Source organism: Lissotriton vulgaris, chromosome 1_1 (genome assembly GCF_964263255.1).
Source record: "Lissotriton vulgaris chromosome 1_1, aLisVul1.2, whole genome shotgun sequence".
Lineage (NCBI taxonomy): Eukaryota > Metazoa > Chordata > Amphibia > Caudata > Salamandridae > Lissotriton > Lissotriton vulgaris.
The window spans coordinates 311,267,129-311,290,218 of NC_141685.1; the positions used below are offsets into that span (position 1 = coordinate 311,267,129).

General features: G+C 47.1%; 1 protein-coding gene across 1 annotated transcript in view; it reads left to right on the forward strand.

Moving 5' to 3' along the window:
- LOC147747101 (vitamin D3 hydroxylase-associated protein-like) overlaps positions 1-23,090 on the forward strand; it is a 374,791-nt gene that overhangs the window by 95,061 nt on the left and 256,640 nt on the right. The window lies entirely within an intron of this gene.

Consider the following 23,090-nt stretch of genomic DNA (forward strand, 5'->3'; position numbering starts at 1 on the left):
CCCCGGAGTCCCTCTAGAGTAGATATTAAATAGATTTATCCTACTTCCCTTAATGTGTCCTGCGAAAGAAATATGTAAGATATCCCTAGTCGCTGAATCGTGGATAGTGATATCCCAGTTCAATCCAATTTTTACCCAGATATGCAATCCTCCCGCTGGTCTACCCTTGCCACAACTTGATGCGGGCGTGTAGAAAGTTACATAACCGGATTTGTACACTGGGAGCAAGCTCCAGGTTTCTTGGAACATGCATACATCGAATTTCTCAATGAACGCATTCCATTCTGGCAGGACCATCTTTTTTTGCAACCCAGCCACATTCCAGGATAGCATATGGATAACCCTATGATCTGTGACAGGCATGTCAGGGGTAACTCCATTATTCCCACCCTGCGCACAGGCAATAGACTCACCAGTCGCGTTAAAGGAGCTAACTAATTTCGAGGGTGAATTATTGTAACCATTGCCCATTGGCAACTTTGTTTGAATGGTTGCTATAGTCCTGCTGCTATCAGAGTTGTAGGCAGGTATGGGGCCCGCTTTCCTAATATCAGGATTGTTCACGGCACTGGGAACCACTTTCCCCCTATTTAAGAGACTTGGTGATTTTGCATGTCAATCCACCATATCCAGGCAGCTAAACCTGTTTATGATCAGAAAGCCACCCCAGTTATCCCAACGTGCTGGCTCCATGGTTGGCTGCTCCCCCCAGGGTCCCCATTTCCGACCCCAGTCACGGTGCCCTGTTCCATACCAGTTACTATCAACTACATGGTTGCTGAAGCCTTTTTCCTCCTGTTCGGCCTTCAGCTCAATAGTCTCTACAGCCCTGTCTTCTTTCTCGGGATTGCCCATGAGCTCCTTATTACCCAGCCCACCCACTCCCCCCCACCCCTCTGGCACTTAATATTTCCCTTTGGGACACTTATTGGCTCTTATCTCATTATACCCCTCTCCCCACTCCCATACAGTCATTCTTATTTCCACTGGTGGCTAGACGAGGCCTAGCGCTTTGGGGCCTCTTGGCCTGTGCTAGGCCTTCAGCTGTGAGCTGTTTGGGACAACCTTGATACATGAAATGTGATTAAAAAATCGCTACCTAGGGGCGTGGCTTCACGAGCGGAGATGGCGGTCGCAGCTTGCTAGAGCTCCCGCCGGCCCACAATTAATCCGGCGATTTATCCTGGCCCCCGAGCCCAAGACTCACAACCCAAGCGGGGCGGATGTTGCTGAAGGTGCCAGGGACGCTCCGGTGCAGTCGGCGGTGATCCCGAGAGGTTGAGCGCGATGAGACAGCAGAGCGAGGGGAGTGGCCTAGCGCGCTGGAGAGAAGCCGGGGCCTCGATTTTGGCGCTCCCCGGCTGGAGGGCCTCTGTGTGGGTCGGCTGGCCCAGCGGTAGCCGCGGACTTTGTTTATCCCGAGAGCCGAGGGGCAGCTGGCGATTCTCCTCCCGGGGCCCCGCTGGACATGAGGGTGTCCGGGGTGCTGTGAGCCAACTGGAGCAGTTGCTGCGGCCTTGTGACCCGGGTGCAACCAGGGCCTCGAGTTTCATGACCCCCGCCACGGGCGGAGTATCCCGCTGTTTCTGCTGACTGCACACGTGCAGAGGTCCTGAAGGTGGCTGGACGGCGGCGGGCGGACCGGAGCACTGCTGGATTGCCGCGCGTCTGGCGGCGAACTGTGAGTCCCCCCCTCCCCCCCCCCCCCCCCCGAGTCCCCAGGCTGGAGGGAAAGTCGGCTGTGAATCGGAGACCGACATTGGGACGCCCACACCTTGTAGAGGAGTGCCACTGATCGGCCAGCGAAGCGTGGGAGGCACTGACCGTTGGCGGCTGGGGAGCAGATCTTGGGGCCTGCCTTGGCCTGACCCGGGTGTAGGGCTGTACCAGGAGCGTGATCACCTACCCTCCCAGTTTGACAGGAGCTGTTGTGTGGGCCCCCCTGATAGACTTGGCGGAAGTGCTCGGAGACCCTATCCTACCATTTCTGCTTGCATAGTCGGTGGCCCACGTAAGACTCGCAGCCATGACTAGTGGAGGTGATGGCCTCACCAAACAGGCGACAATCGACAAATTCACGGGGCCCAGTGGGGGCCCCGGGCCATCGGGAGGTGGACAGCAAGGAGGGGTGCCGGACAATGCAGCCCTTATGGCGGCCATCACCCAGTCAAGAGACATGCTAGAGGCCAAAATAGGTGCAGTGGGCGCAGATGTGACTCTGTTGCGCCAAGACTTGAGAAATGCAGTGGCACGAATTACAGAGGCCGAATCCAGGGTGTCGGTTGTGGAGGACGACGTTGGTACCCTCAAAAAGAAAATGGCGGTGATGGAAACTGCGCAGCGGAGCCTGGCGCTCCGGGTGGAAGATGCTGAAGGGCGCGCACGCCGCAACAACCTCCGTTTCATTGGCTTTCCGGAACGATGTGAGAAGGGAAACATGGAACAATTTCTCACGCAGTGGCTGGAGTCATGGCTGCCCCCAGGGGCTTTATCCAACTGCTTCATCATTGAACGCGCACACCGTGCCTTGACGCAGAGGCCACCGGAGGGCGAACGGCCCAGGGCAGTGATTGCTAGGCTTTTGAACTACCATGACCAGGACGTCATTTTGAAGGAAGCTCGAACCAGGGAGGCCATTCTTTACGAAAATCGAAAGATAATGATCTTTCCTGATTACACTAAGTTAGTGCAGCAGCAGCGTCACTCCTTTATGGCCGCGAAGGTGAAGCTGCGGGGTCTTAAGCTCCAATACTCCCTGCTGTACCCGGCGAGTTTGAGGGTAATCTTCCAATCGCAGACACTATTCTTCGACACTCCAGAGGACCTCTTTAAATGGACTGACGAAACGGTGAGAATCAGAACGAACTCCCAGCCGGGGCTGAATCCGGGCTCTTCAAGAGGGTCGTCACAGGAACAGAGGGATCGGACGACCAAGAACAGGAGGAACCGGCGTTCCAAATCGCGAAAGCTGTCAGCCTCAGTCAACGGCACGCAGGACAGTGGTAGAACCGAGGACTCGGATCATTCTGGAACAGATCACTGAAGACTATGAGGACTTGGCGCCCTTTTACATTTGGTGTTGCAGGTCCTGGCTAACTGCGACGGGGCTCCGGAGGCTCAGTGGACTGGATGCCTTATCGCTGCCTCAAGATCAACTTGCAACTGATTGCTGATCATGAGTGGGGTTGTGGGGTGGGGTTCGGGGACTACATGTTAGGGGCTACCAATCTCCTACCAATGTGGGAGGCACTAGGGGAGGGGGGGATGAGTTCACTGTTTTCTGGGGAGTTGGGATCCATTGTCATGGTTGGTCCTGGGCCCTCTGTTTTGGACTCGGGGCTACCCATGTCGCGACAGGTACTTCATGGTTCATTGAGGTATGGGGGGGGGGTGGTGGTGGTGTGCGGGCGGCCAGGGACGCCTCGTCCCTGGCCGCCCGCACCCCACCACTGAGTTGGAGTTGGGAACTGTTCAGGAATGTGGGATGGAGGGGTTGATGGGTGTTTGGGGGGGTGGGGGTAGGGGGGAGAAGGTGGGAGTCCAGGTTGTTTTGGGGCCCTGGGGTGGGTGGGAGAGACTGCACGTGTTTTTCGCAATAGTGTTCCTTAGTGCGTGATGGGTGGCATTGGCGCAGAAGGCCCGCTTGGTGGGTCCCGATTGACTATGGTTGAAATGACTCCTAGACTCCCCGTGGAGTCTCTACGGGTGATCACGTGGAATGTCAGGGGAATGCTGGACAAGATTAAACGTGGGGCAGTATTACGCTGGGGGAAAAGGGAGATTGAGGATGTGCTTTTGCTCCAAGAAACTCACATGATGGGCTCGAGGATACTGGGTCTGCAGAGGTTTGGCTATCACCAGGTTTTTCATGCCGGGTTTTCCAGGGGGTCCAGAGGGGTGGCCATCTTGATACACCGCAGGGTGGCATAGGTCCACGAGAAGCAGTGGGTGGACCCACAGGGTCGTTATATATTTGTTAAAGGCATGGTGGGCACTGAGTCCGTGGTGTTTGGAAGTGTCTACGCCCCCCCACCCCTGCAGTGGGCCCTGGCTGAGAAGCTATTCAAGGTGTGGGAGGACATCCCGGAATCACTAGCGGTGGTTGGGGGAGATTGGAACGACGTGATGGACATGTGTGTGGATCGCCGGAGGCGCCAGGAAGTGGCTGAGACCTCCCCCCCCCCACCCACCAGACTGCATGCTATGATTGAGGGAATGGGCTGGATGGATACATGGCGACATATGCACCCAACAGTACGCGAGTATACATATGTGTCAGCAGTGCATGGCTCCTTCTCAAGGTTGGACTATGTGTTTGTGCCCAGGGAGTGCTTGTGCAGGGTGCAGAGTGCCGACATCTTGCCGAGGGGCCTGTCCGATCACTCCCCAGTGTCGGTTAGGGTAGAACTCCTTCGGAAACGTCAGCCGTTCAGATGGAGGATGTCCTCATGGCATCTCCAGCAGCCTGCCTATGTTAAGCACTTGCGAGAAGCAATAGACCTCTATTGGCGAGAAAATCTAGTAGGTGACATTGATGCAGGAGTGGTGTGGGAGGCTATGAAGCCCACCATACGGGGGTGGATATCGCGTGGTGTACCGCGGCCCGTCGGAGGCGTCGGGAAATGATCACAGAGGCGGTCGCGCAGGTAGAATCCCTGGAACGGCAGAACAGTGAAGGGGGCGATGAAGTCGGGATACGGTTGCTTCTCCAGGCACAGCAATCATATGCGTCTATTTTAATAGATGAGGCCAAACAGGCGTGGCTGGCCACACGAAGTAGGGTGTACCAGTGGGGGGATAAGTCATGCACGATGCTCCATAGACTCTGCCAACACAACCTCCAACCCATCACGCTGCCGGGTCTTACGACCGACAACGGAGTGGTCCTTACTGACCCAAACGAGCTGGCAGCGAGCTTTGCCAACTACTTCACAACCCAGTACGCCCCGTGCGACCGCTTGTCGATTGACGAAGTGGCGCAATTTATTGATAACTTGCCACCTGCAGCGGTGTCGGATGAGACCAGAAGGGCTCTTGATGCACCCCTTACAGCGGAGGAGCTGGGTGACGCCCTGGGACAACTCAATGCCGGGAAAGCCCCTGGCCCGAGCGGCTACCCATGTGAGTTCTTTAAGAAATTTCATGTACAACTGGGGTCCCATTATTGCCGTGCACTCGAGACAGCGCATGAGCGGGGCACGTTGCCCCCGGACTGGCGTCATGCTGAAATTGTAGTGTTTCAGAAACCAGGTAGACCCCCCGATAGGCATGACTCGTATCGTCCCATCTCTTTAATAAATATAGAGGCTAAGATTCTGGCTAAGGCCCTAGCGAATCCGTTATTCCCGCTTATCACGGACCTAGTCCATCCGGACCAGGCCGACAGGGCAACGCGGCATAACATCCAACGCATGGAGGCAGCGATCGATGCCATGGGGGCCACGGGAGTACAGGCGGCTCTGCTACTGGCAGACATTAACAAGGCTTTTGATTCAGTCAGCTGGACGTACCTTTTTGCACTCCTGCCCCGTCTCAATCTGGGCCTGGTCTTCTTGTCATATGTCAAGCTACTCTATACAGACATAACGGCCTCGGTGCGGGTCACAGGGGCGGTGGCGGTGTCGGAGACGTTCCCCATCGGCCGTGGGACCCGACAGGGGTGTCCGCTTTCCCCCTTCTTGTTCGCTCTGGCCATGGAGCCCCTGGCCGCCAGGGTGCGTTTGGATGCGCAGATGCGGGGCTTTGTGTGGAATGACAACCTATTGGATAGAATTGCACTCTACGCAGACGATGTCCTTTTCTTTCTTACTGAATTGCAGCGCTCGGGGCCGCGGGTGCTGGAGGTTATGCAAATCTTTGGGGAGGTTTCGGGCTTATACCTGAACTTGCATAAATCCACTCTGTGGGTACTGGGAGATGGCACAGTGACAGATCCCTGGACAGCGGGACTGCGGGTGGCTACGGACGGTCTGAAGTATCTGAGGGTGTTCCTTACGGAATCGGCAAACACTGCCTGGGAACGCAACGTGGTGCCCGTTTGGGAGCGAGTTCAGATGGATGTGAAAACTTGGTCTCGGATGCCCCTCTCTATATTCGGCAGATCTGCAATTTTCAAAATGGTTGCGCTCCCGCGCCTCCTATACCAATTACAGAACCATCCCTATCCCATCGCGCCCCAGTGGTTTCGACAGGTCAATTCGGTCTTGGGCCGCTTTATATGGGCTGGGGGAGCAGCCAGGGTAGCGCTACGTACGTGCTTCCTATCCACCTACTGTGGAGGTCTGGTCACCTCGGACCTACTGTCCTATTACCAAGCCGCTCACCTCCTAATCCTGAACGAATGGCGGTATGGAGACAGTGGAGATCCGGCCTATGCCTTAGAACGCACATTGATGGGTGACAATACGCTCCACACCATCCTCTACTCACCCCGGCTGCGCCGGACGTTGCCGAGGGTCATGAGACTCGTCTTTGCTGTGTGGCGGCAGGCCCTGCGCCGGCTGGTGGGGCAGGCTGACCGCCGAAACGCCGCTGTGGCGTAATGGCCAACTACCCAAACTATCCTCATTATCAGGATTCGATGGCTGGGACGCGATCGGAATCTCGCAGCTGGGACATGTGATGTCCGGGACGGCGCTCAAGTCCTTCCAAGCGCTTAGCAGAGAATTCGATATGCCCCAGTCCCAGTTTTTTCGGTACCTGCAGTTCCGACGCACACTTACGTCCAGTATAGCCGACCTAGACTCGCTTCCTGAATTTAGTCCGATTGAGGTGAAGGTCTTTATGGGTGACCTTGGGGATAAGAAAGTTTCTCGTATCTACCAGACGATGGTCACTCACTGCTCCTCCACACTTCTTCCTCTGAAGACAGCTTGGGAAGCGGATATCGGTCCCCTGGATGAGGATGGATGGAGGGAGGCCCTGGAATCCCCTAGGGGGGCAGGCATTGCAATACGATTTAGACTAATCCAATTCAAAATCCTCCATAGGGCCTACTACACCCGTGAGCGTCTGTGGAAAGCGGGCTTGATTGGGTCCCCGGAATGTTTGCGCTGTGGGGTTGCAGTGGGCACATTGCTCCATACGGTATGGTCATGCCCCAGGCTGGTTGGTTTCTGGAGGGGAGTGTGGGGCTGCCTGTCTGAGGTGCTGGGGTGGACCCTTCCTCGCACTCATCGCCTAGGCCTACTCCACATCCTGGAGGGGGTGGGTGGAAACGTATACAAACGACATTTATTGCTCCTGGGGCTGGTGGTTTTAAAAGGGACTTGGCCCGAGCTTGGAAGGATGTGAGGGCCCCCCCCCTGAGTGCATGGAGAGCTGGACTGGACTTTTGTATGGGTCTGGAGCGACCGATCTTTGAAGCACGAGGGTGCCCCCGCAAACACTATAAGGTGTGGAAGAGATGGGCAGATTATAGGGGTTTGACACTGGACCCCCCGGCGGAACCTGAGGAAGATCTTTAGCCCCCTAATGTCCAACGAGCCTGTAAATTACGCCTTGATTGCCATGTCATGACCAAACACCAACACTATTCGTACGCACGTGCACGGGGTTAGGGTGGGTTACGGGGAGGGGTAAGGGGGAGTTGGGTGGTTGGGGTTGGAAGGGATAGGGGCGGGTGTAACTGTTTTCTATTATTACTGCCTTATATTGGTTCCTTGATTGGACGCTTGGTCCTGTACTGTAACTGTACCAAAATGCCTGGTGTTGTTCTCCTGACTGTGGGGAGCCACACTTCTTCCTTTGCCCGCTTCTATCAATAAAAGTTTGTTGTGAAAAAAAAAAATCGCTAACTACACAGCGGGAAATGTAGTTAGTCAGGGTGCTAAATTTGTCGAGTGATGTTTGTTTCAATACGTGTGTGTCAGAGTGCAATACACGCATGCAAAAGTGAATGTTGGCAGTCGTGACCAGGCCTTGTGAATTGCTTATTTGGAGTGCTTTATTTGTAAAAAAATATATATAATGCCTCGGCCCGCGACAGGAGGCCACCGCAACTTGCACCACCCATTGCCCCCGTCAACGCTGCCATCACAGTACTTGCACAACTGTTAATCATCACGCTGCTACAAGTGGTACAATTCAGACTGTTCGAGGCACCCAAAGCTATTAGTATGGCTTGGGCCGCAGGTATTAGTAGTTTTTAATGTATATTGAATTATTAAAACTACTATTATTCTGCTTATCTCTAAATCACGCAAACAGCTCCACCATGTGGCAGCTGCCTTAAGTGCCGGTGCCAAGCACCCGGAAACCACCAGCTCAATTTAGGCACTGCTTATCTGATGGGAGCTTGTTGGTAGAGAAGAGTGCAAAATGCTTTTCTTTTAACATTTTCAACAATGTATATTAAAAGAAAAGCCATACATGTTTTTATTAGAAAAATGGAGATCTAAAAAACACATTTCACACCAATATAAAAGTTAACTGGAAGAAACGAAAGGAAGTCAAGCTAAGATAGTTAGTTATTTACGCCTCTCCGCTTTCAAAGTTCACCAGCCGCCTCTACTGTGAAAGAGCCACTGTTCTATAAATTGCCTCTGAGTCCTATGTCAACACTTTTGTCCTATTCATGTCTACAAATGTGTGGAGCCAGGTGCATGCTGGAAGCCAATGAAAGTTTTAACACCATAACTGTATGTGCACCCCAGTTCCAAAGTGTTAAAGCTCTCCAAAAAGAGGATAAAAGAGAACCACATATTAGTGCATAATATTTATGCCATTTACATACAATCTTTTTTGAGAGAGACATAGCATATACAATCTTGGATTAGAGCCTAAAATCACAACGAAAGAACTTCTATGAATTATGTACTTGCTTTGCCACCACAAGTCAAGGTCAATGAAAGCTTTATTGGACTGTTATTTTTTAACAATCATTAAAGCATTAAAATAATACATTTTTCAATAAAATCCATGATTTAAAAAAAAAAACCATCACAATACACAGTTCTATGTTGGTCATTTTAGAATACTTACACATTTCATTAATTAAAAGACCATACAAATAAAAAGAAGTGGTTAGTTTATAGTTAGAATTCCTCGTTAAAAAAACTTTTTCTTAATCAAAGCACTATTTAAAAACATGGCTAACCTCCATGCTACATATTCATTCTCCAGGAGTAAATGTTATTGTTTCAAAATAAGGAGCAATCGAAAATAAAGTTGTAATTATGTGCTTAAGAGGAAAACTTTGAATACTTGGGTCTTGATCATGATCATCCCACAAATTCCATTTTGAGCACACACTCCTATCAGTGCCCAGGGTTATGATGGGTTTGCTATTCATAAATATACTCCTGCAAATTTCAGCTGGTGAAACCTTGGCAAACATCACAGGCACAAACAGTGGATATTCATATGGCGAAGCATAACTGCTTTTTGAATATGCAGGAATAGGGAACAACTTTCTTGGAGTATTATTCCCCATTCTCCCATCATTTGGGTGCAAATTGTGTACTCGACAATTTGCAAATGCTCCACCGCCACAGATGTGCCTATCCAATTTAAGCAACACTATTGAGCACTCATTGCGTAACCTGGGATTCGTTCTGATGAGAAACATAGTAGAAAGTTGGTGACTATCCTACAATAATGTCTTCTCAAAATCCTGTAACTCTCTTGCAAGTGCTCCTATGCACTGTAGGTTTTTCCCATAACGTAACATTAGCACATTCGAGGCTCATGCCTCAAATCTGGCAGCTGTTTTTTCTGTTTTTCTGAAAATCAATACCATTTAAAAGCACTTCCCTAATCTTGAAGGTCTTGGTGACTAAATTAATATAACAATGTGATATTTTTTAAATTGGAGATGGATTTCCTTATTGAGTGTGTGTTTCATTTTTTTACTCTGTGTGTGCAACAAATGCCTAACACTCTTCTCTCAGAAGCTTGAGTCTGTTCGACCACACTGCCACAAATAGAGCACCTTGGGATTGTTAAAACAAACCCCTGTACACTAGTTAGGGATACCTGAACACTCCACACAGTAATGGTGAAAATCGATATGTGGAAGTTTCTCATAGCCAATATTTTTCAGGCCATTAGGACTTTCCTCTCTCTTCTGTTACCACCTTTTTTAATTTCAGGGGGTTCCTGCTGAGCCTCTATTTTCCCCTTTTCATCTACTCCTGCTGGCCTTGGGTTCCATTTCTTGTTTATGTGCCCCTACTCCTCTTTCTTGATATTATTTCTTCCTTCTGGTCCATCCACTTTTCCTACTACCTATTTCACTTATTTGTGCCAAGACACCTCTTGCTCTATTGTTGAAGCATGTACACTCCCCTTTGGTTTTTTACTTATCTCTTTATTCTTTTAAGCTTTATACCCCATTCCTTAGTGCACTTTCGCATCCAGGTCATTGGAGACCTAGAAAACAGACTTCCAGGATCTCTGATGAATAAAATTTTTTAAAGTGTGCTTACTCTAAACTTTACGAACTATAAGATTGTGTTTTTACTTTTTTTTATACATGCCTGGGATTCTGATTTAATCTATTACATTTGGCCGTTTTGATGTTCCTCAAAAAGGAGATTAGGGCAGAGGTCTTCAAATTGTTTGATGCAGAGACCCCTTTGTAAAACGTTTTAGGCGTAAGGACCCCCTTCTGACAAAATCTTCTAGAACCTGGTACTCAATAACTATCAATAACCATAAACACCCCCAATACCCATAGCAAATAATTTTTACAGTGGAGAAATAATATTAAACAGCGTTTAGTAAACCAAAGGGCATAGAGTGTGGGGATGTAGTGAAATAGGCTGCGTAAATGAAAAATAAATGGAAAAAGTTGTTACTCAGTGGGATATGCTCTTTAGTACATTATGAAACCTTTATTAGTTAATGCACTGCAAAGGTCTGTGTGTAACCACGGAAACACAATTATATTTTGATTGGTGCAGTGGAGAATAGTGATGTGTATTTTTAGTGCTACGAGGTCACAGCCTGTGACGGAAAGCACTGTGAATATGCAAGTCATTATTTTATAATTGGAATGTACCCACTGTAAGACCGAATGCTGCAAAATGTGCAAATAGTTTTATGATAAAAATTTAGATTTTTAGCAATACCAGAGCGTATGTAATGCAATTTTATTTTTTACATAACTGTTCCTTCAACAACTCTTTAGGGGTGCTAAGGGCTGTGTAGATTTTGTTGAAATTAAAATAAAGCACTTCGCAGCCCAGTTGTTCACTCTGTGCACTACCGCTCAAAAAACCAAGGACCACATGCAACAAGCTGTGCATTTGTGATTCCAAATTGCAATTTTTAAGAAATCGCAATTTAGGAATTGCAAATGCTTATGCATGTAGGAATCGCAAAAAAAAATGTGATTCCGGCACATTCCTTATTTGTGACTCACAAATTTTAATTCGCAAATAAGGAATTGCTTCCCATTCCTTCCTATGGGCCTAGAGGCCCATTGAAATCAATGGGAATTGCATGCCCAATTTGCGAGTACCAACTAGGTCCTTGCTAATTGCACATGCAATTTCAAGGGTGCAAGGGTACCAAAAGAACACACTGATGAATGCCTGAAATTGCAATTTCATTAAAGAACGGAGGCTACATTATGCACAAAACATCTGGGTGTCCGTAGCAGCACAAAAACATCTGGGTGTCCGTTACGCGACAAAACATCTGGGTGTCCGTAGCGGCACAAAACATCTGGGTGTCCGTAGATGCACAAAGCATCTGAGTGTCCGTAGCTGCACAAAATATCTGGGTGTCCGTAGTGGCACACAACATCTGGGTGTCTGTAGTGACAGAAAACATCTGGGTGTCCTTAGCGGAACAAAACAACTGGGTGTCCTTAGCGGAACAAAACATCTGGGTGTCCCTAGCGGCACAAAACATCTGGGTGTCCCTAGCCGCACAAAATATCATAATACTCTTTACAATATGGGAGATAAAGAATCTAATGATATAGAATCCTCAGACACACCTGATGAGTATGTCCTCGATCCTGATGAAGATGATCAAGAATTTTACAATCCATAAGAGGAACTCCCATCATCCTCTAAGGACATTATCCTTGACCCCTTAGGGGAAGTAATGTTTTCCCTATTAAATCTGAAACACCCAAGAAGTTCTGAGTGGTTCCCTCAGGACCACGTCGCAAAATTAATAAAAAAATTGATAAGAAACCTCTTAGAAAGGGGCTCTCGTAACATCCTTAGAGCTGAATGCTCTAGACCTTCTACTGAGGATAAAAGTTGCTATACCCCCAATTTTGATCCTGAACTTATTAAATTCCTATTCAAACTTGGACGTGATCCAAGAAAAGGGATGGAAAAGTACCTAAATGGGTGCTAAGACTGTCTTCTCGACGTCCTTGGACCATTAGCCAGAATCCTGAATTCCACCGAAGACAGACACATCAATGGCACCCCTCTCAATACCAATGTCATCAGGGGATGGAGCTGGAGAGCATTAATTCTACTGGGCAATGCCAACGCTAGCATTAATGCAGAAAGACATGGCAGATAAAGAACCCTTGCAAAACCCAAAAGGTTTACTCTTTGGAGAAGACCTCATTAAATCCTTGGGGAAATACGTCTTCACTTTCACCGCCCTGGACCAGGCACAGCAAAATATGCACAGTTTTCAGTCCTAGCATTTTATGGCGGGCAAGAAGACGTCCTCTATTTCGTCCGCTGTAATCAAAGGCCATTTCCAAGATCCTGTGGTTTGGGAAGAGTGTATCAGCAGTACAACGTGCCTCAATTCTACCCCCAGAGAATTAGAGGCCAAAGCATCAAAGGATTTAGATCCTGTGGAACCTTCATCGCAAACAACCCTGCAAGTGAGAACTCTCTCCCCTCTCCCTTCTCCTTCTTTCCCCCAAAAAGTGGGTGGCAGACTCAAATACTTCCTTCACAATTGGAGATTGATCACTCAAGATCTTTGGTTCTTAAACACTGTCAATGGGTTTATGATAGATTTGACTCGCATACCTTTACAAACTTCTTTCCCAAGAGACATGCCTCTCTCTCCAGAGCAACACAAAATAAAAGAGGAGGGGATCTCCTCTATGCCTCAGAAAGGAGACATAATAGAGGTCTCATTAGAAACTTTCAGATTTATAAGCACACACTTTCTTGTAAAAAAACCTGTAATAAACTTAAGAGAACTAAATAAATATTTGGTTTACAGACACTTCAAGAAGGAGGGCATCCATCTCTGTAGGGATTTTCCTCTAGAGGGAGACTGGCTAGTCAAACTAGAACTAGCCACCAACCGAATCCCACCAACCCTTTCTTCAATTTGTCTGGAAAAATCACCTTTACCAATTTCAGGCTCTTCCCTTCAGACTATCCTCTGCCCCTTGGCTGGTATGGAGATGTAATCTGGCTGGATCAAGAAGAGAAATCGGAACTAGCCTGGTGGCTCGAGAACCTAGACGCTTAGAACGGAAGAGCAATCTTTGGTTCAAAACCAGAGTTTGTTTTAGAATCAGATGCAAACCTTCATGGCTGGGGAGCTTGCGTTCTCAATCAGAACACTGGTGGTATTCGGTCACAAGAGGAATAATCTCACCACATAAATTATTTAGAACTAACAGCTGGGCTTTACGCCCTCATGAGCGCATCAAATCTGCGGACCTCTCGAATCTAGCAAATAAACTTTGGATGTTCTGTCTGGAACATTAAGAAAAGTAAAAACACTGAAAAGAGCAATATAGGAAGTCCAAGCACCTCATCAATTCAGGGAGGTCTTAGCACCTCAACTTTTAATGGAGGTCCTCGCACCTCAAACTCCCAAGGTATCCTTAGAGGCACAATTTATCTGGGTGTCCTTAGCAGTACAACTTAATTGGGTGTCCGTAGCGGCATAAAACGCCTGGGTGTCCGTAGCAGCACAAAATATCTGGGTGTCCCTAGCGGCACAAAATATCTGGGTGTCCCTAGTGGCACAAAACATCTGGGCGTCCGTAGCAGCACACAACATCTGGGTGTCTGTAACGGCACAAAACATCTGATTGTCTGTAGCGGCGCAAATATCTGGGTGTCCCTAGCGGCACAAAATATCTGGGTGTCCTTAGTGGCACAAAACATCTGGGTGTCCCTAGCAGCACAAAACATCTGGGTGTCCCTAGTCATGTTAATATGAGAATCGCAATTTCATTACAAGAACGGAGGCTAAATTATACATAAATTATTTAGAACTAACAGCTGGGCTTTACGCCCTCATGAGCGCACCGAATCTCTGGACCTCTCAAATCTAGAAAATAAACTTTGGATGTTCTGTCTGGAACAGGTCACTTTAGTTTTAGCGGAGATCTTTTATTGGTACTTCTGTATGATGAGTGAGGGTGTGAGATAAAGGGTTCTTGAAGATAGGTGAGTGAGTGAATGTTAAATCTAGCTAAGGGATACCGGGAAGAATTAAGTTCAATACATAGGTTTCCCTGTCAGGTTAAAAAATCTGTAGGTTGTGTGTTACTGATTGATCATAATGTACCTCAGTAACATTTGGTCAACATGTTTTGCGCCTTCTAAGTAGTTAGTAAGATCCCTGGTGCTTCTTCAGGACCAACAAAGTGAGTGAAAGGACCGTGAGTGGGTCTAGAAACCTAATAAAAAGGAGGAACGGTCCACCCTTGTTGCTCACATTATTCATTTGGCAGCTAGTGGATACAAATATGTCCTGTGTGTTTCTTGATTTAAGCCAGATAACCTCCCCTATTTCAGTGCCCCCCACCCACCATCTGGAATTACTTGTGTGTGAACAGCCGAGCAGGAATGTTACTATCATCACCTGCCTTATTGCTCCGAGTGCACACAATTGCATGCCATATTTTTTTACTTCTTTCTTTTTGTGTGCCTGTAAGGCATGGAAGCAGAAGTTTGGGAGATCAGGGAATAGGGTTAATGAAGGGGTGCTGAAAGAGAAGGCCTCGGTTTCTTTGAAAACACTTTACCTTCAGGATCTCTGCTGGTGCTTAAATAAGCTTTGTGTTGAAATTATTTTTAAAAGTAAAAGCGTAGGCTCCCATGTAGGCTTTAGTATTACCACTCCTGTCTTTTTTGGATACTTTAATATCCCAGGTTAAAGGATGCTAAGTGTATGAGCAATAATGCTTGCAGTGTGTAGTGTTATTTCCAAAAAATGAAGCCAGAAAATTCCAGATAATATTTATTGTATTTAATCTTATTTTAATAATTCATTTAAGGACACCCAGATGTTTTGTGCATAATGCCAGCCTCCGTGTCTTTAATTAAATCCAGATTCTCTAGTCATGTTAATATGAGAATCGCAATTTCAACACATGTTGCACACACACATGCCCCAAGGACATGTATGTATGCAACATAGAACTTTGAAAAATGCACTTTTGTGCATTTTTCAAAGTTCTTGCAAATTGCCATCAACTTTGAATTGATGGTAATTTGCATTTCTTAATTGCGAAATCACAATTTTTTTTGGTTCTTGTATTTAGGGAATCGCAATTTGCAATTCCCTAAATGCAATCGTAATTTAAGTAATCACAATTTTAGCGATAACTTAAATAGCAATTTTTGCATTTGGGTTAATGCATCCCAAATTTGGGATAATGCATCCCACATGCCAAAATTTCAGTCGTAAAGGGGCACATTTGCAAATCTGCCACTTTGCGACTGCAATTTAAAATGATGCATGTGGCCGCGAATCTTTGTCATCATAAACCTTGGAGTGATTTGATCAATTAAAGCCAGAACTGCACCCCTGTATCCTTTACACAGATTAACTGATGGGTACATTTGCATTTCATTCAGGCAAGCAGCTGAAAACGATCTAAACTAGTCGTCCCAGGATGGCTGTCTTTTTCCAAAAGGTAAGCAAACGTTTTGGATTGCAGGGACAAGTGAAGCTGGGGAATGCCCGCTCCCCTTCCCAGGGCTCCACTGCCCCAGGGGGTCCCGTCCCACAGATTGAAGACCTCTAGTTTAGGGCAATCCGGTAGGTATGCTCCATTTTGGATTTCTAGGATAGTGAGGTATTGCTGTTTTGACCTACATTAGGCACTTTTTTATTGTCCCATTTGTAGATCATTTTCACCGTACTCACCTTTCGCATAATTTATAAATCCATCATAAAAGGACTTCTTCACTTATACATTTAGAGCACTACTGTTTTTTCTAAAGTCTCCCCCATCTTTGGTAATAAAGCAGCTATTGGGAAGGAAATTGCCCCTTTCCCTGCATGGTATGAAGGTGTGCACCTCTGCCTTAAAAGCCAGGCTCGATGTGAATCTGGTATTCTGTCTAATTTTTTGGTCCTGGCATAAGGCTAATCTAGATTGAGTGCAAACGCGTAGCCCTGTCCCAGGCCTGTGACCTGAAGGACACACCAAGTGTGCCCTCAAAGTAGGCAATGGAGTACTGAGTGCCAGGAGTGTACGGCATTGGTGCTGCGCCCACTTGTCCCACCACCATTGAACACACCATGAAGAACACCCACTCAGGAGCCCCCATGGACCCCTTCCCACCCCACACCTATCACTGGGACTCCACGGCCATCGCCCTCGACCCTGAACTAGGACGCACCATCAACGCCTCCTTTGAATCCGGCATCTTCCCCCGACAACTGGAAGCGGGTGGAGGTCAAACCTCTCCTCAAGAAGCCCACGGCCAACCCGACCGGCCTGAAAATCTACATGCCCATTTCTCTTCTCCCCTTCGCTGCCAAGGTCACGAGAGACTCGTAAACACCCAGTTGACGCCTTCACAAAGAATACTCCATCCTAGACGCCTCCTAGTCCGGATTCTGCAGCAACCACAGCACTGAGACTGCCCTCCTCTCTGACACCAACGACATCCGCAGGCTACTAGACCAGGGACACACCGCAGCCCTCATTCTACTAGACCTCTCTGCAGCCTTCAACACCGTCTTACATCGCACCATCGCAGCCCGACTCCATGACACAGGGATACAAGGATCCACCCTCTCCTGGATCTGATCCTTTCCCTCTGGCCGAACCCCGAGGATCAGACTCCCTCTCTCCATTCCCCTTCGAACCCACACAGATCAACTGCAGAGTTCCCCAAGGATCATTGCTCAGCCCTACGCTCTTCAACATCTACATGGCCCCCCTCGCCTCCATTGTCAAACAACACAGGCTCAGCAAAGTATCTTATGCCGATTACTCACAGCTCATCCTCTCCCTCACAAAGAACCCCGAAGGCACCAGACCATGTTTCCAGGAAGGAATGAGAGACTTAGCCGCCTGGATGAAAAGCAGCTGCCTGAAGCTCAACTCAGAGATGACCGAGGTCCTCATCCTCGGACCCTCCACCTCCACCTGGGACAACACCTAGTGGCCCGTCTGCCCACCCTGACAGACCAAGCATGGAACATCGGCATCATCCTCGACTCCTCCTTCACCATGACCCACCAGATCAACTCCATCGCCTCCACCAGCTTCAACTGCCTCCGGATCCTCCACCAGACCTTCAAATGGATACTCCCAGAATGCAGAAAAACAGTCACCCATGCACTCATAACCAGCAGACTGGACTACTGCAACACTCTCTATGCCGGAATCAACAGAACTCCCCTACACAGGATACAGACCATCCAGAATGCCGCTGCGAGACTCGTCCTCAGAACCCCACGACACATACACATGACCCAGCACCACCTTAACCTCCACTGGCTCCCTGTCGTGAAGAGTTACCTTCAAACTGGTCACCCATCCCTACATATCCCTCCACAAAATTGGACCCAAATACCTCAACGAGAGTCTCCTTTTATGTATCCAAGAGGAACCTCCGCTCCCCAGACTTCTCCCTCGCAGAGACCTCCCGCATCCGCAGAACTAGAACAGGAGGAAGAGCTTTCTCCTACGTCGCAGCCAAAGCCTGGAATGAGCTCCTAGTGGACATCAGACGCTCCCCCACCCTCCTCACATTCAGGAAGAATCTAAAGACCTGGCTCTTCGACTGAACTGGAGCTGCACCCCCTCACTATCCCCAGCGTGTAGAGACCCTCACAGGTGAGTGGCACGCTTTATAAACCCCCTGATTGATTGAGTTTGGAAGGATAAATTTTATGGACCATACAAAGTAGTCAAAAAGATTTCTGAGGTTGGTGGACTCTGGTGGCACAAGGGTGTAAAAGAGGTTGTATGTGAACTGGCTTAAGCCATACCGCTGGAACGATTTCACAATAAGCATTATGGCAAGATCTGAGCAGGGTGAAGAAGACAATGAGACACTTCCTGAGTTACAGCATGGTAGTATAAACAGTTTTTCTGTGGATTGGGTACAACATACCCTGCCAACAACTGGCCAGCAATGAAAATATTGATAGATGCTGAGATGATTTTCCGATCTCTTTTTGCTGACTCCATGGTTGGAAGGTGTCTGTGTACATGACATAAACGGCAACTTGCCAGAAAAGAACAAGGTTTTCAGGATGTCTGACCAAGTCCAGGAGTGTGTCAAAGCAGACGTTGCCAAGATGTTGGACTTTGGGGTGAGTGAGCTTTGCTGTTTTCCTGTCGCCAATCCAGTGGTATTGGTGTTAAAGCACGGATGTACCGACTTGAGCTTTTGTGTGAATTATCAAGCCATCAATGAAGTGACCAAAACCGTTGCACAGTCAGTTCCCAGACCAATGAGCTTGATGGCCACCTGCGTGCTGCTCACTACTTGACCAACATTAATGTGACCAGTGGCTATGGGCAGAACACATTGGCACCTAGTGCCACAGAGAATACGTTATTCTCTCTACCTGAAAGATTGCACCAGTTTAGGCTTATATATTTTAGGTTTTAAAAAAGTCCCTGGAACTTTCAGCACCTGGAGAACCATGTTCTCTCAGGACTGGTAGCTTTCTGCTTGGCCTATCTTGATGACAAGGCCAAAATTGGCAATTTGTGGGAGGACCATCAGGGGCACCTAGAACAGTCTTGGTCAGGCTGCAGGAAGCAAAACTGGCTATTAAGAAAAAGGATTGCTAGCTGAGGCAGTCCTCTGTGGTCTACATTGGGCAACAGATAGGCAATGAGAAGATATTTGTTGGATGCCAATATCCAGTCTCTGAGCTGGAGGTTCCCACCTCCCAGACTCAGGTGAGATCCTTCTTACTGGCTATTGCTGAAACGTAGTGACCCACTATGGGCTCATAATTGTGCCAGCCCTACATCCAAGGAGCTGGTTAAGAAGGTGATATGGACTGTGGGATGTCCAAACGGTCTTATAGTACCTGAAGACAGCGATGTGTGATGTAGCTGTGTTTAAGGCACCTGACTTTGGGCTATTGTGTAGGCTCTGAGGCGATTCCAGCATTAATTGCTTTGTACTAAGTTTGTGATCCAGATATATATCACAAACTATTCAAGTGGTTGATGGCAATTAAGGGTGAGAATCCCAAGTTGCTAAGATGGTATATCTCATTACAAGACGTAGGTTTTATGGTAGAGCACAAAGCTAGAATGAGACATGGGAATGCAGAGGGACACTCCTACCGGTTTTCATGATCCGACGACTGAATTTGTCTAAATGTGTAGTTAGGTTCCTGGTCATGTGATCTGGGAACATTTTCATTTGGGGCAGGAATGTCCCCTGCATGATGTACTGGTATGTAGCATGTCCAAACTGTTATCCTAACTTATCCTGGCACTCCTATTACGCTAATCGCGCCCTTTCATTTACAGGTTGTATTGTATTTCAATTTCATAAATTGGAATAGCCAATTGCCTAAATATAAATATAAACACATCTCACAAACAAATGACAGATATAAAATTCCAATACCAATAACATAGATTATCATAACAAACATTAAAATATATAGTGACACATTTTCTGTCAAACGAACAAAAATAAAATACAGAATTTTTGGGCAAATACATGTGTTTACATTTTGTACACCAAGAGAAAACCAGTCAAAAAGTAGCACAATCAAACCCTACAAACACTCAACAAAAACAAACTTCGAATGTGGGGCCAGGGACAATTATAACCAAAGCTAAAGTGTGACTCTTATTATAACATTTTGGCCACTCCAAACGATCAGGTGAAAAATCTAAACCAATCCTATAAGGCTGGTCCTATATTGAGAACACTTTAAAATTATACCATACCCAATAGTGAACATTAAACAGTGCAACATCCACTCTTCTATGTATGTTCTTACCGTTAAAAAAAACCTTAACTGTACCTTTTCCAACATAACCGCGAAGCAACCCAAACACCTATGGAGCGTCTCTAGTGTGTTCCCGAGAGCGATGTTCCAGTGGTCTTCATAATCCATAACAAATATATTGCTGTTTAAACTGATGCTACCATCATAAAATATATTATTACTAATAATGTAACCTTACATATACAAATATATACACATACAGGCAAACAAACACACACTCCTCCCCTCTCAGAAGGCGAGTCACTGCATAAGTGTAGTGCACATATGTTTTTCAAATCTACCTGTCACTCAATGCCCAACTGTCCCCCATAGGCAGGTAGAAAGCTAAATAATATATTGCCTTATGGGAGGGTCTCTTAAAGGCACATAAGTCGAGGGAAGAGGTGTGGCGCCGCGGCTAGGGTGACTGACTCCAGAATCTGGGGATCATGGCAGATTAGCCCAGCACCATGTGACTCTGGGCAATTGCTTGCTTAATCTTCCCGATGGCCCGAGCGCCTAGAGACCCTTACGGGTGATTGTGCGCTTTACAAATGTGGATTATTATTATTAAGGGTGTTGAATGTACCAATATTTGAACTGCTGCTTGTGGAGGACCTTTGGTGAACCAATCCAGTACGGGCAGTGTAGCTTTACATAAGCCTTGTGTTTTTAAACTGTCTTTGCACCAAAAATGCACCCCAAAGCTCTCAAAGTATGAGTACTGAGGCCAGTGAAATGTCTTTTGGATGCCCCTGATTGTACATTGGCACCAGGTGCAGGGTGGGAATAGCTTCCTTAGACAGTAGAAGTGTATTGTCTGCATTTTAACAGTTGGATGATGGAGCCCAGATACTGAAGTGAAGAGGATGGAGACATGGCTGCCTTTGTAAATTCCATGAAGACTTTCTTAGCAAGGGGCTGCTGATTTGTTCTTCCTGAGCACTGCCATTTGATGGATGGTAGGGGTGAGGGTTGAGACTGCAGCTTCTGTTTTTCAAGGTGAGAGAATTTCTAAACCGGGCCTGCCCTTTTGTCTGTCTCGGATTACTTCTTTGGGAAGGAATTTGATAACCAGGTGCCAGAGATCTCGCACTCATTGTGCCCTTATCAGCTCTCCTGGTTGGAGCCAGTCCCATTTCTGAATGAGTGATCACTCTGCTCAAAGTCAAAGGCTTTGTCTGGAGAGTAGCCTGTAAATGGCTTTTCAACAAGAACAAAGCCAAATCTGTTCTAAAGAAGTGGATTCACCTCCCCTTTATGGAAAATGTGTATGAAAGTAGGATTCTGCAAGTATTATAAGTCTTATGTGAAGAGCCTAGTAGCCCACCTGCCTGCTGAGAGAGGAAAGGAGTGTGCTTGGACCTGCAGGAATAATGGCCCAAAATGTTTCCAGCATGCGGAGATGACCATCCAGAGAGAGCGATCCAGGAGTGAACTGAGCTCTGAAGGGGTCCCCAGCCTCTCTCTGCCATTCTTGAGCAAATAGGACTGTACCAGAGCATGTCATTCTGTAGTGCAGTTCCCAATTTCACTTATAGGCTCTGCGCATTGGAATAATATACACTATAGTTTTGGCATAACACTGAGGTCAGTATGCCTCTATCGAGTACATTAAACTTAATTATTTTGTGTGCCAGCTAACTCAGAGGTCACTAGAAACTTCTCAAATAAACAAGAAAGGAGTAGTTTCTGACAACCACATAAACATGACAACTTTGTTTCCCTTAGAATCGGAACAGTTCTCAGAATCGTGGGAACAATAGATAACAGTTTCACTCAGTCAATCGTGCATGTTTAGTTTCTTCAGAGTTACACAGAAATAGATAGACGGGCGTTTCAATAAAAGGATTTATTGAACAGACTTATTTCTCGTGCAAGAGATACGAGCTGCTACAATCGCAAGACAGTGTGGGAAATATAATATGTACAGTGTAAGCTGTAAGAATAAATAAAACAGCAATAGCATGGTCTTTTAGCAACAACATATATTCATATAAACATACATAAATAACCCAGGCTAAAAAAGTGTATACTCGTCTAGTGCTTCTAAATAGTTCTACCCCAGTGTACCTAACCTAAGTGTAATATAAGGTAAGAAGTAGGTGCTGTTTTCTATAGTATGGTACTCTATAGTTTTGCTATATGCCAAGAGTCCCTCTAGGTTATAGTCTGCTCCATACCTTAGAATGAGAGAGGTGGGAATCTCTTTCCTGATCTTAATCCCTAACACTGCGCGAAGGGAGTCAGGACACTGGAAGCTGGATTCTCTGCGAGCAGGATGACCGCGTCTGGTCAGTGCGTCAGGCAGAGACTCAAATTCCTTCCGAACTTGCCGTGGTGAGCCGTATCTAGCTGTGTAGCCGAGCCGTGGTTTGCCATGGTAAGTGAAGGTATATTTATACCTGGAAGGTGCCTAGGAATGCTAGCATTGACGTTAAGTCGGGCAGAGTGAATGAACCCCTAAGGAATAGTTGTTCATGCATAATAAATGAGTTCTTGGAGAAATCAATAAACCAAGCAGGGAAAGTCCCACTGGCTTAAGGGTCTGGTTTCTAAGAACTCGTTGTGACGTGGGATGGACGGATGTAGGTGACCATGCCTGTATTTGGCTAGCATGGCTGATGCCTAAATAAGGATTCGGATATTATGCCTAAATAAGGGCAAGGTGAGTTGTGCCTATATAAGGGCATGATTCGGAAAACCTACGTACGGGTATCTAAATCAAAACACAACACTTAGTTGCTTGTGATGGGCTGAGTGACTGTGATGTCTTCAGTTGTGACCGGGATACCCGCATCAAGATGAGTTTTTGGTGCCAGATGGTTTGAGAGTGACCCCTCCTTTCTGAACTTCTCTGTTCTTGGTTGCTGACCATGATAATGACATCTTAATCACTGTTAACCATTCATGATTTAAACCCTGAATATTCTATCGAGATGTATTTTGGGAAACTAACTATTGTAGTGCTACTC